The 12,451-nt window shown below is 38.3% G+C and overlaps 1 protein-coding gene and 1 non-coding gene across 13 annotated transcripts in view; one reads left to right on the top strand and one right to left on the bottom strand.

Annotated features, from left to right (window-relative positions):
* LOC109720035 (protein root UVB sensitive 5) overlaps positions 1 to 12,451 on the bottom strand; it is a 78,521-nt gene that overhangs the window by 12,628 nt on the left and 53,442 nt on the right. The window lies entirely within an intron of this gene.
* TRNAG-GCC lies at positions 1,928 to 1,998 on the top strand. Its single transcript has one exon. It is a non-coding gene; the product is annotated as a tRNA-Gly (tRNA).

Below are 12,451 nucleotides of genomic sequence, written 5' to 3'. Positions count from 1 at the left end.
GGGGGGGGAGATGTAAGAAAAATTACCAACTTGACCCTTAGCCCCAGTGTTATATTTGGTTATTTACTAAAATCTCCTTTTGGGGGAGAAGGATGGATTGTTAGTGTGGACGCTTTAGAAGATATAATTGGGGGACATGTATGGATAGGTTCCATTTGTATACTTGGTGGAATTTGGCATATCTTAACCAAACCCTTCGCATGGGCTCGACGTGCATTTGTATGGTCTGGGGAGGCTTACTTGTCTTATAGTTTAGGTGCTTTATCTGTCTTTGGTTTCATCGCTTGTTGTTTCGTCTGGTTCAATAATACCGCCTATCCTAGTGAGTTTTACGGACCCACCGGGCCAGAAGCTTCTCAAGCTCAAGCATTTACTTTTCTAGTTAGAGACCAACGTCTTGGAGCTAATGTGGGATCCGCCCAAGGACCTACTGGTTTAGGTAAATATCTAATGCGTTCCCCGACTGGAGAGGTTATTTTTGGAGGAGAAACTATGCGTTTTTGGGATCTTCGTGCTCCCTGGTTAGAACCTCTAAGGGGTCCCAATGGTTTGGACCTGAGTAGGCTGAAAAAAGACATACAACCTTGGCAAGAACGACGTTCAGCAGAATATATGACTCATGCTCCTTTAGGTTCTTTAAATTCCGTGGGTGGCGTAGCTACCGAGATCAATGCAGTCAATTATGTCTCTCCTAGAAGTTGGTTAGCTACCTCTCATTTTGTTCTAGGATTCTTCTTTTTTGTGGGGCATTTGTGGCATGCGGGAAGGGCCCGCGCAGCTGCTGCAGGGTTTGAAAAAGGAATCGATCGTGATTTGGAACCTGTTCTTTCCATGACCCCTCTTAACTGAGATTTTCTTATTTATATCTATTCTATTGTTCTTTTCTGTTCTGGCTCGGCTATTCCACCTAGCCGAGCCATTCCTTTTTATGAAAGATAAGGGGCCGGGCCAAACAAATAAAGAAAAAAATTTATTCAATAAACAAAAGGAGAGAGAGGGATTCGAACCCTCGATAGTTCTTTGTTTAGAACTATACCGGTTTTCAAGACCGGAGCTATCAACCACTCGGCCATCTCTCCCAGGGGTAATCTCTATTTTATTCCTACGAATAGAACATGACCATATGATACACTAACTATCTGTAGAAACATCCCAGATGCGAATCCATATTTCGATGTATCTATGTATACTGTATACATAGATACATGATCTAGTATGTCTGCTTGTGAAATAAAGACTAAACTCCCCCCGAGTTCATGTCCGAATAAAATAAAGTGGTAATAAGTTCTAAAGAAAAGAATCAATTGATTCATGATAAAATCCCTCCATGATGGATTTTATTACAATTTTGACTAAGTGCGGGATCAAATGTATAGTTCATTTGTTGGTAGCTTGGAGGATTAGAAACATGACTATTGCTTTCCAATTAGCTGTTTTTGCATTAATTGCGACTTCATCAGTCTTACTGATTAGTGTACCCGTTGTATTTGCTTCTTCTGATGGTTGGTCAAGTAACAAGAATGTTGTATTTTCCGGTACATCATTATGGATTGGATTAGTCTTTTTGGTAGCTATTCTTAATTCTCTCATTTCTTAAACTTATTTGGTATTTCCCCGATCCAAAAACAAAAATGTCACTCCTTCAAATAAATTCGAATTGTGAGACATATTAAGATTCAATCTGAGTTCTGAAAAAAAAATTCTATTTCAATGTTATTAATTGGATCTAATAAATAAGATTATCTTAATCTATCTTAATTGGAATCTTACTTTACTATAGTATCTGAAGTATACTATCTAAGTTTTACTTTTTACTATACTATCTAAGTATCTGGCCCTGCACAAATATGATCCAGCCGCATATATGATATATAATATATGTCATATATGTGTGGACATATACGTGCGTATCAGGGAGGAAGAAAATGCGGATATGGTCGAATGGTAAAATTTCTCTTTGCCAAGGAGAAGATGCGGGTTCGATTCCCGCTATCCGCCCATAATCATAATTAAGTAATGTACTATGATAAAAAGATAAAAAATTAATTGACTACTATACTAACTACTAACTACTATAGTGGTTAGTATAGTAGTTCTATCTTCCCCCTTTCCTTGCCTACCATCCAAAAACAAAAATGTTGCAGAGACAGGATTTGAACCCGTGACCTCAAGGTTATGAGCCTTGCGAGCTACCAAGATGGATATGTACAATGAACCAATAGATGAGATTTTCCTATCACTAAAAAAGAAAAAGACGACCTTTTCTTCCTAAGCATTACGGATAAATATTCATGACCGTAGAGAACGAACGGCCTTCGGGTTCGGATCACGTAATAATTCATTGGGTGGGATGGCGGAACGGACCAAGAAAAAATTGAATTGGGCAAGATACCATTTATTTTCTTTTTATTGACTAGGAACGTCTTTATCAAAAACTTTTTGCTTCTCACTTTGGACAGTTTCGAGAAAACTAGGGTTTTCCGAATTATATGAAGCCAGATTTGAAACTCCATCAATCAATGGCTTGACTGCTGCTTCCTCTGCTACTGCCAAACCTATAACTCTATGTTTTCCACGATCTGATTATGAGTTATTAAATGGTACGATGAACAAAAATTCACTAAAAATACTTTACGAGAAGGTTTTATTGAAAACGTTCGGAAACATCAGGAAATTGATTTCGTGAAAGATGGGATCAGTAAATAGAAAACTACTGATATTGCATCTTTGTGAGATCGTCAATTTTGTACCAAAGGTGTATTTCGAGTATACCGAATCAGTATAGCTATACTTCCTCTGGCACAGCAACGCAGCCTTGATCGGTACCGAAATGCTACACAATTCCTTTTTTCTTTTTTTGTTCCTTATCTATGGATAACTTATGTTATGCTATTCAATAGATCAATAGAAAACCCTCAAATTTCTTATAAGGTTTCCCAAATGAAGAGAAGATGTATACGAACGAGATATCCAAAACAAGAATAAGGAAAAGGATTGAAGAGAGGAACTCCCGAGCATTTGTTGATCTAAGATGTGTCCATATCAATGGAAGAGGTGACTCATTATTTCAATGAATCATTTCTTCAGACAGAAAAAGATTCTGTAAACACTTACTTGAAATCTCACTTATCAGAGTTCGCTGTGGAAGAATCTTCTGAGGAATCGGCCATGATATATCTGATCCATGCATAATATCATGAAAAATGGATACAAATTTTTGACTGCTACTTAGTATCGGCAATGGGTCTGAAAAAGTATCTAAAAGGGTGAAATTTAGATATTTGCACCCTGTCGAAGTAAGGAACCCATATATGTTTGGAACANTAGCCATGAGATGATCATCTTAGGGTGATCCTTTTGTCAACGGATGCTCCTATTACACTCGTAGTCTCTGAAGGATGAGAACCAACTATGTAGCATCTACATCGATAATTCAAGCATTGTATACGTCATTAGTCCGATCCTTTGTAGGAACTACCCGTAATAACGAACTTGTAAAATGGATCTGTTTATCATAAAGAGATTCGTTGTTCCTGACCCTGCTTCACCTTAATTGTTATTTGAACAAAAAGATCACAATAAACTTTTGGTAAAAGTTATGTCTTGGTCCGAGTGGGGATAGCATTTCTCTTCTGCATGTCTATGGAGTTTTCAAAAATCCAAAGATTCCAAACATCTCAGAGATAGATATAGAGGAAGGAATTTGTCGACAGAACCGCACTCCTTTGTGTACGTCAGGAGTCCATTGATGAAACAATTAGGTGCCCAACGGACCCATTTACCTTGGAAAATCCTTTCGTTCGTATACATCTTCTCTTCGTTTCCCGAGCCTCTTCTTCTTCGAGAAAAGAAGTTCATGACCCGTGGGCCTTCCATATATTATGCGGGTAATGTAGGAGACATCTCTATTTTTCCCCCCGGGGATCTTAATTACCACTGCTTAGCTTTCAATTCACCTCTGACCATCAAATTAAATGTGAATAACCCGCCAGAAATACCTTGCTTACGAATCATTGGAAAGTGCATTAACATAAATACGGCAGTAAGGAGAGGCAATACAAAAGTGTGTAAACTATAAATAACAGATTACCTAGAGAAATAGGTAAAAGAAATTTCCATCCAAGATTTAATAACTGGTCCATTCTCATCCTAGGTAAAGTCCATCTTGTTGTGATAGAATAAATATCCGACGAGGTAGAATCATCTTGATAGAGATAATAGGTCCTCGTACTTGGCCAAAACAAAACGAGTCCTCTCGCCTTGCCTGTTGCGGGGAGAACGGCCGGTTGTCAATGGAATCCCCTGTCGGCTCCGCTAAAGGCGACAAGGAAGGGGGGAATTTGAGTCGACAAAGGAGCTCCTAGTAAAGCTCCCAGACGGTGTATTTTTTTAAAACGAGGTCCTCTTCCCGGGGCCCCCAGAGGGGTTCTTTGACAAGCCCTACAAATAAAATAACTGAATCTAGTGCTATACTTTAATTTTTGGAATTTTGATTCAAGGGAAAGAAACCATGGAGCTGAAATAATGGTTTACTTGGACTGATAAAATAAAGTATCCATGCTCCGTTCAGACCATTTCTTTATTTTTCGATCGCCTAGAAGGGACGTTTTTATAGGATCCCTATCCACAACAATTTTCACTTCTGGTTCCGGCGAACGAATAATCATTAAGTCCTCCTCTTTCCGAACAACACATCTCTTCATCTGCAAAGAATTCTCGACGCCTCAAGAGTTCTTGATAGTAAAGCACCAGTCCTTAGACCGCATGCTTGATTGCCTTTCTTGATTACCTGATTGTTTTCCAGCTTTCCCGCTTCGCTAAAGTATTTAGCCATTTGCATCAAGCTCAAACTTCCTTCATGCATGCGTGCTCCTCCAGATATTTCTTACCTTAGTTCTGAATCCACTTCTTGGAAGAGAATAAGTCTCTTGATTTTTTTTTTTAACTTTGAATTGTATACCCATGGTTAAAAGAACCCATTTCTGTACTAAGGGTGTAAGGTATTGGCTCCCCGAAGTATCGTACCAACTTTGGTCAAAATGATCAATGTGGTGAAGGGAACGAATGGACATAGTTCATATCTTGTCCTGAAGGCTTCGGAGTTGTTGGAAGTGACCTCTGATAGTGTTTGAGTGTTTTCAGCATTATCCGGCACGAAAACGGACTCAAACAATGTTAAAGCTGCAAAACTTGTGTTGAGTACCGGTACTGGAACCTGGTACTGGAACCCAATACAAGTGCAAAAATACCAGCTCTCGGGTTGAGGTACTGAGATGGGGATATCGGTACTGGAAGGCCAAGTACCGATACTGGAGGTCGCGTACCGGTACTCAATAGAAGACCCAAAAATCCAGCTCTCGGGTTGTGGTACCCGGTTGGTGGTACCGGTATTGGAGGACCCGAGTACCGATTCTCAATGCTGCGAATTGAACTGCTGCAAATACTAATTGTTGGAGAGCTTAATGCAATTGTGGGAACTTATAAATAGCCCCCAATCCCTCCTCTTTTGTTCTCATGCTGAGAACACACTCCTCTCCCTCACTTGACTCTTCTCACTCTCCTCTCTCTAGAACCTTTCCAACAAGGTGGATTTGAAGGAGATTTAGAGGATTGGAGCTCGTGGAGTGGAAGAAGCTCTAGAACACAGTGGAGCTTGAGGTGTAAAATAGGCCAAGGTTTTGGCAAGTTTAAGTTAGGGTTTGCTTTTGTTACCCTAGAATTCATGTTTTTGGAATTCTTGTGACAATAAGACCTAGAATAACCTATGAATCCCTATGGTGTTAGGTGTATGACCATTGTATGTGAACCCTAGGGTTGCAATTAGGGTTTTTGTGGTTATGGGGTTTATGATGAAATTGACCCCTTAATTCCTTAATTGAAGGATAAATTGACGCGTTGGGCAACTTAAACCGAAGTTTCTACAAGCCTACGATGTTTCGTTGGAGAAAAACACTGATTGGCCTTCGTTATCCTTGGGTCAAGCCAAAACGGTGTCGATAAATTGCGGGACTTGGTTTCTCGCCTCTTAGCATCGAAACGAGGTGGGTGGTGCTATCCGAAACAGTTGAATTTCTTCCTATGTCTATGTTACTATTGTTGGTCATATATGTACATGTATAGAACTCGTGCATTGTAGAGATAGTATGTTTTGTGCATTCAATTTCCTGCATGCTTCCATGGTAAAGTTAGAAAACATGAAATAGAAACATAAATGTTGGACGCATGAAGATTGGGTCTTAGCCATTGGAAACTCTATAGTGCCATAAATCAAAATGTAAACTTAGACAACATAGTGACATGGAACGGTGGTATTTGGATTAGTAGTGTGATAGCACTCATGACATTAGATGTTAGGGATTGATAGATCCCCAAATATTGTTACCCCTAGTTGGTAGGGTATCCTCAAGCTTAATGGCGGACATTGGAAACTCTGTCGGCTTGATGGTGGTTGCGACACCTCAAGCAGTGAGCTCCGGAGTGGTCACACCTGGGTTAACGTAGCTACCCAGCAGACAGTCCCCGATGGGTTGTAGCAGGCGTCTCCTCATCAGTGGGATTTGGTTGTGAGTTGGGCTCAACCTTCGGGTTAGCCGGTATGATTGGGTTACAAAGACATGAATGACATGCATCATGAGCATAGTGACTTCCCTACTCATTATATCATATTGTTGAGGCATAGTAGTTTGTTAGTACATATCATTATTGCTTTCTTTCTCTACTTTTGCCTACTTAGACCTAGTGGAAAAGTCGGCGGCCGAACCCACTAGGAACTTCTTTTAGTTTTCACCCCATTGTTTTGCAGATCCCAGTCCTAGCGAAGCGGCGGAGGATCGCGGCAAGGGCATAGCGCCCTAGGTAGTAGACCCCCGTGCATTAAAGTACCTTGTAAATATATGTGAGAAATATTTTATATTTTGGAGAGAACTTGTAGAGAGATGAATGTATGTAATATGAATCAGTGGTTGTATTTTGGTGAGTTATGTGTGGATGTTCAAATGAATGGTTGTAATAGCTAAGTTAATCTTCTCTCATGCTCTGGTATATTGCCCTCGCGCGAATCATGCATGTTAATTGTTTTTCCCTGGGTAAAACTCAATGTACATGATGTTGTTGAGCCTTGGGCGAGCAGTGGAGACCCTGTCCGTTCGGCGGTCTGTGTGCGTGCCCGACAGATTATATTGGCAGTTGCGGGGCGTGACAAAGGGTAGGTTGATAACCTACTGCAGAAGGCATTCTCCCTAATAATGCAGATACTTCTGATCTTGCTTGGACAAAACGAAAGATATTGTCGATGAATTGAAGCACATCTTGTTCACTAACATCCCGGAAATATTCTGCCATAGTTAGGGCAGTCAAACCAACTCTCATACGAGCTCCCGACGGTTCATTCATTTGACCATAGACTAAAGCTACTTTTAATTCTGCAAGATTTTTTTCATTTACTCCGGATTCTTTCATTTCCACCANGTAAAGATCATTTCCTTCACGAGTACATTCTCCTACTCTGCCAAATACAGATACGCCTCCATTAGCTTTGGCAATGTTGTTGATCAATTCCATGATGAGTACTGTTTTACCTACTCCAGCTCCCCCAAATAGTCCGATTTTTCCTCCACGGTGATAAGGAGCTAAAAATCTACCACTGTAATACCTGTTTCAAAGATTGATAATTTCGTATCTAACTGTATAAAGGCAGGCGCAGATCTGTGAATAGGAGATGTTGTGCGAGTATCTATTCTACGGATCTTACGGAGCCTGTTCGTGGATGACATGATTCGGGTGTCCCCACTGCTTGGCCCTTCATCTTCGTCGATCCAACTATAAGGGACTCATGCTCGCTCAGGGATCCAATTCCTATTATTAATCAACAAACCAAGGTGTTCTTATTTCTCCAATGTTCTTATCACATCCACTATCAAATTCTAAATTTATTTTTTTATAAATTTTGGAGAAAAGAAAAGTAAGAAAAGGTTTTTCAAACCATAAAAAAGTCTTTTCATTTTTCTTTCTTTAAGTCTTCCCAATTCCCAATTATCTTGAGAGGTATCGAGATAAGAATCTTTGTGAACTGGGCTATCTTTATAGCATGTCTCTTTAAAGTGAAAGTGGAATTCATTTTGTTTGTTGCATTGGGCTCTTTTGCCCCATCTAAAGTATCGACCAACCTACATCGTGTGGGTGCTCTGGGCGAGCTCACGTGGCTCCCTGCTCTTGTCCCGCTTGGAGCCCCATAAAGTTGTCAAGATGGATATTCCCTAATCCCACATGATAACTCTCCGATCCGTTTACTGGGACATAGAGCCACTTTGGGGTTCCCTATGAAATGAGGTATTTTACCCTCTGCTTCTGGTTGTCTCGCAATACATATATATAGTCCGTCTACTATATGCTTATGAGTACGATGGTTTTCGTACTCATAAGTCGATTTTGATGATAGAACTTCCGAATCAACAATCCATACCATTAAACATGATTTAGAACATTTGAAACTTTTAGAAATCAAATTTCATAGTTTCTCGACAATATTTACCTTACGATCAAAAGATCTCAAAATTGATAACTTTGATGTATGGGATCGATACTTGCTAGTTTAACAGTGTAAAAGAATTAGAATTGGTTAAATTTTTGATAAAAAAGTCTATTCAATATTTAGATAAAAGTCAATAACTTCGATCTTAAATTGAAGGATCCGATCATCCATTTTTGACTGTTCATTTTATGGTTGCTTGATAGACTTTATTATAATTTCGAAAATTTAGAAAATGCTTACTGATCTTTCTCTCGACGACGAGAATAAAAGCTGCCGAATTGGCCTATTTCTTGGGCGTACCAATTGAAGTATTTTGAAATGAATTGAACACAATAAAGAATAAATGTTTCATTTCTGAATTATAACTGGAACCATCCTTTTTCTGGATCCATCTCACATCAATAACGCGACCCCTTCCACCTATAGGGAGTTTTAGAGAAGTTTCTTTTGCAGTGGATACCTGAATACCAAGTATGGCTCGTAATAATCTATCCTCCGGGGAATACGAGGATTCGTTCGCTGTCTGAGGCGTTAATTTACCTACTAAAATATCACCTGTTTCTACCCAAGATCCCAGCATCACAATTCCATTTCTGTCCAAATTGCGGAGTAAATGAGCCTCCAGATGCGGTATTTCCTTAGTAATTCTTTCAGGGCCTTGGCTTGTCACATGAGTCTGAATTTCATATTTTGCATTGATGACAAGAATACTATGTGATCGTAAACGAAAATAGTGCTTACTTACTAGCTTTTTATGCCTTTTGATGCCTAGGGTTTAGTGGGGATGAGGAGGAATAGTACTGATCCAAGGGTTACAAAGTTGATAAACACGTATTCATTATATAACTACATTTATATAATATATATATATATAGTATATATATATATATAAGTATATATATACTATATATATATACGAATTAGGCTACTATACTTATCTATAGTAAGCCGAGCTCCCCGGTACTATAGTGTTTGTTTTCGATCTTAGGGCGTTCAAATCAACGACCCACACCTAAATATGAATCTAGGGTATATGAATTTCTTAGGAATAAAATTTTAAGTTTTTTTCGAGTATCGTTTTACTTAATAAATAAATTAGATCAAAAATGGACGTGGAAATTGAATAATCTTTAAAATTTGAGCATAGGACTTTTAAATTTCAAGATCAAGAAATGTTTAACCTTAATCTATATAGTTTAAAGTACTTTCTATCAAATTTGAAGAAATTTAGATTCTTCTAGCACCGTTAAACTCCAAATTGTCATAATAGCCATTGAAAATTGACAATTTTAAAATAGTTTGATCATAAAGTAAACTATGTCGAAAAAATATAAAATTTATTTCTAGAAACTTTAAATACCCTAGATCAGTTTTAACGGTGTGGATCATTGATTTGAACGCCTAAGGATCGAAAACCAACACTATAGTACCGGAGCTGCGTACTATAGATAGTATAGTAGCCTAGCCGTATATAATATATTATATATAATATAGTAGAGAGAGCTAGCTAGGTATACTATCGGTAGCACGGAGGCTCCCGTGCTACCAAGTTGTTTTCAATGATGCGGCTTCTAAATCGACGATCGGCGCCTCCGTTAGACTTGATCTACACTATTAAAAGTACTAGCCAAATGATGTCGAAAAATTATGAAATTTAGTTCCAAATACTTTATAATAGTGTACGATCAAGTCTAACGGAGCCGATCGTCGATTTGAAAGCGCATCATTGAAACAACTTGGTAGGCACGGAGGCCTCCGTGGCTACCGATAGTATACCAGCCTAGGCTCTATATATATATATATATATATATATATATATAGAGTAGGGCTACTATACTCTCATGAGTATTGGGCCCTTCATACTCATAATTGTTTTCGATGATGGGCTCCGATCGATGATCGCTCCGTTAAATATGATCTAGAGTATTATGAAACTTCTAAAAAAATAAATTTCGTAATTTTTCGAAATCATAATAAAGTCCATCAAACGGGCATAAAATGAACGGTCAAAATCGAACGATGTCCTAAAAATGGATGATCGGATCCTTCAATTTAAGATCGGAGTTATTGGTCTTTATCTAGGTAGTGAATAGAATTTTCTATCAAAAATTCTACCTATTCCAATTCTTTTACACCGTTAAACTAGCAAGCATCCCATACCAGCCGTTAAAAATTGTCAATTTTGTGAGCTTTGATCGTAAGGTAAATGATGTCGAAAAATTATGAAATTTGATTTCTAGAAGTTTTAAATGCTCTAGATAATGTTTAACGGTATGAATCGTCGATTCGGAAGCTCTATCATCGAAAACGACTTATGAGTACGAGGGCGATCGCACTCATAAGAGTAAGGTTTAAAGTGCCGTGGCACGGGAGCGTGCCGTTATGTCCCTGGCATGATATGGCACAGGCACGCTTGCGTGCCGACACGTGGCACACTTGCGTGCCGATAGATACGCATAATCTCCTACTGGCATGCTTTGGCACAGACTTATTTAAGTTTTTTTAATTCCAATAAACTCTTATAATATTATTTTGAAAGATTTAAATAAATAATTATGAATATTTATTATGTATACTTTACTATACTCATCAATTAATATGCATGTAAGCTTTTTGTAAGTAAAATATGACTATACTTGATGTAGAATAGAAATTAAAATACAATAATAAAATCCACAAGTATAATAATTATTTAAATTTACATCTTTACATAGAAATGACTGTTTAATTCGACATAGATCGTCGCGCTTGATCATATGGCATATTATCATCTGCAGATACAAGATTTATTTTGAAAATGTTGATATAAGTATTGCTGGTATTTGTGAGAAAGTTATATATTCCCGATATTACATCCATATTTTTTTATTTTGTTATTCTTTTTAAAAATATCTGATCAAAATTTGTTTAAGAGATTGATTTTTGTTATCTTGATTCACCAAAAGCTTCGCGGTGCGACAATTTTTGACAAAATATTTTGCGAAGAAAAAATAGATGTCTGTGGAGGAAGCGGAGGGCTCAGGCCGAAAGGCCCGAGTCCGTAGCCCACCACTGACATCTGAGGGGGGTGCAGGGGACTTCGCCCCCCGCAGTATGGATGAGATATGTCAATTAAAAATTTGCTCATATATTGATAAATAAAAAGTTAAAAAAAGACATCCGCTAAAAAGCAAAACAAAAGTTGAAAAAAGATAACAAAGTGAAAAAAAAGACAATATAGATGGCCCGGCCGGGGCTCGATACCTTAGAAAACAAAAGAAAAAAGAAAAAACCAAAAAAAAGGCAAAAAAAAAAAAAAAGCCGCACGCACAGTGCCGCGGCACCCTTGCGCGATGGCGCTTTTCTCAGAGCGGCACGCGAGGGGTGCCGCCGCGCACACAGGTGTCGAGACCCCCCTGTACCGTGCACCTCTCTTGGGCACGTACCTGCGCGCACTGCACGAGTGCGCACGAGACAAGATTTTGAACCTTGCATAAGAGTTAGTAGCCCGGACTCTATATATATATATATATATATATATATATATATATATATATATACATAGGCTAGGGCTACTATACTCTTATGAGTGTAGACCCCTTTGTACTCATAATTTTTCGACATCATTTACCAAGTGATCAAAGGATCTAAAAAATGACTATGTTAATGGCCGATGTGGCATGCTTGTAAGTTCAATAGTGTAGAACAATTCAAATTACATGAAACTTTAATATTCTACTTAAAATCAAGAGCAAGATCAATCCTTCTAATTCGAAATTTGTCTTTCGCCACTGTTTTTTGTGAGATTTTTATTTTCATCTATTTTGAGACTACTCGTTCATTAGGCAAGCGAAGTCAAAAAATTATGAAATTTAGTTTCTCAATAATTTTAATAGCGTAGATCATATCTAACGGAGCCGATCGTCGAATCGGATGTTCCAT

Source organism: Ananas comosus, linkage group 14, assembly GCF_001540865.1.
Source record: "Ananas comosus cultivar F153 linkage group 14, ASM154086v1, whole genome shotgun sequence".
NCBI classification, from domain to species: domain Eukaryota; kingdom Viridiplantae; phylum Streptophyta; class Magnoliopsida; order Poales; family Bromeliaceae; genus Ananas; species Ananas comosus.
The sequence above is the reverse complement of the archived record's forward strand: the minus strand, read 5'-3'. Positions and strand labels throughout refer to the sequence as shown.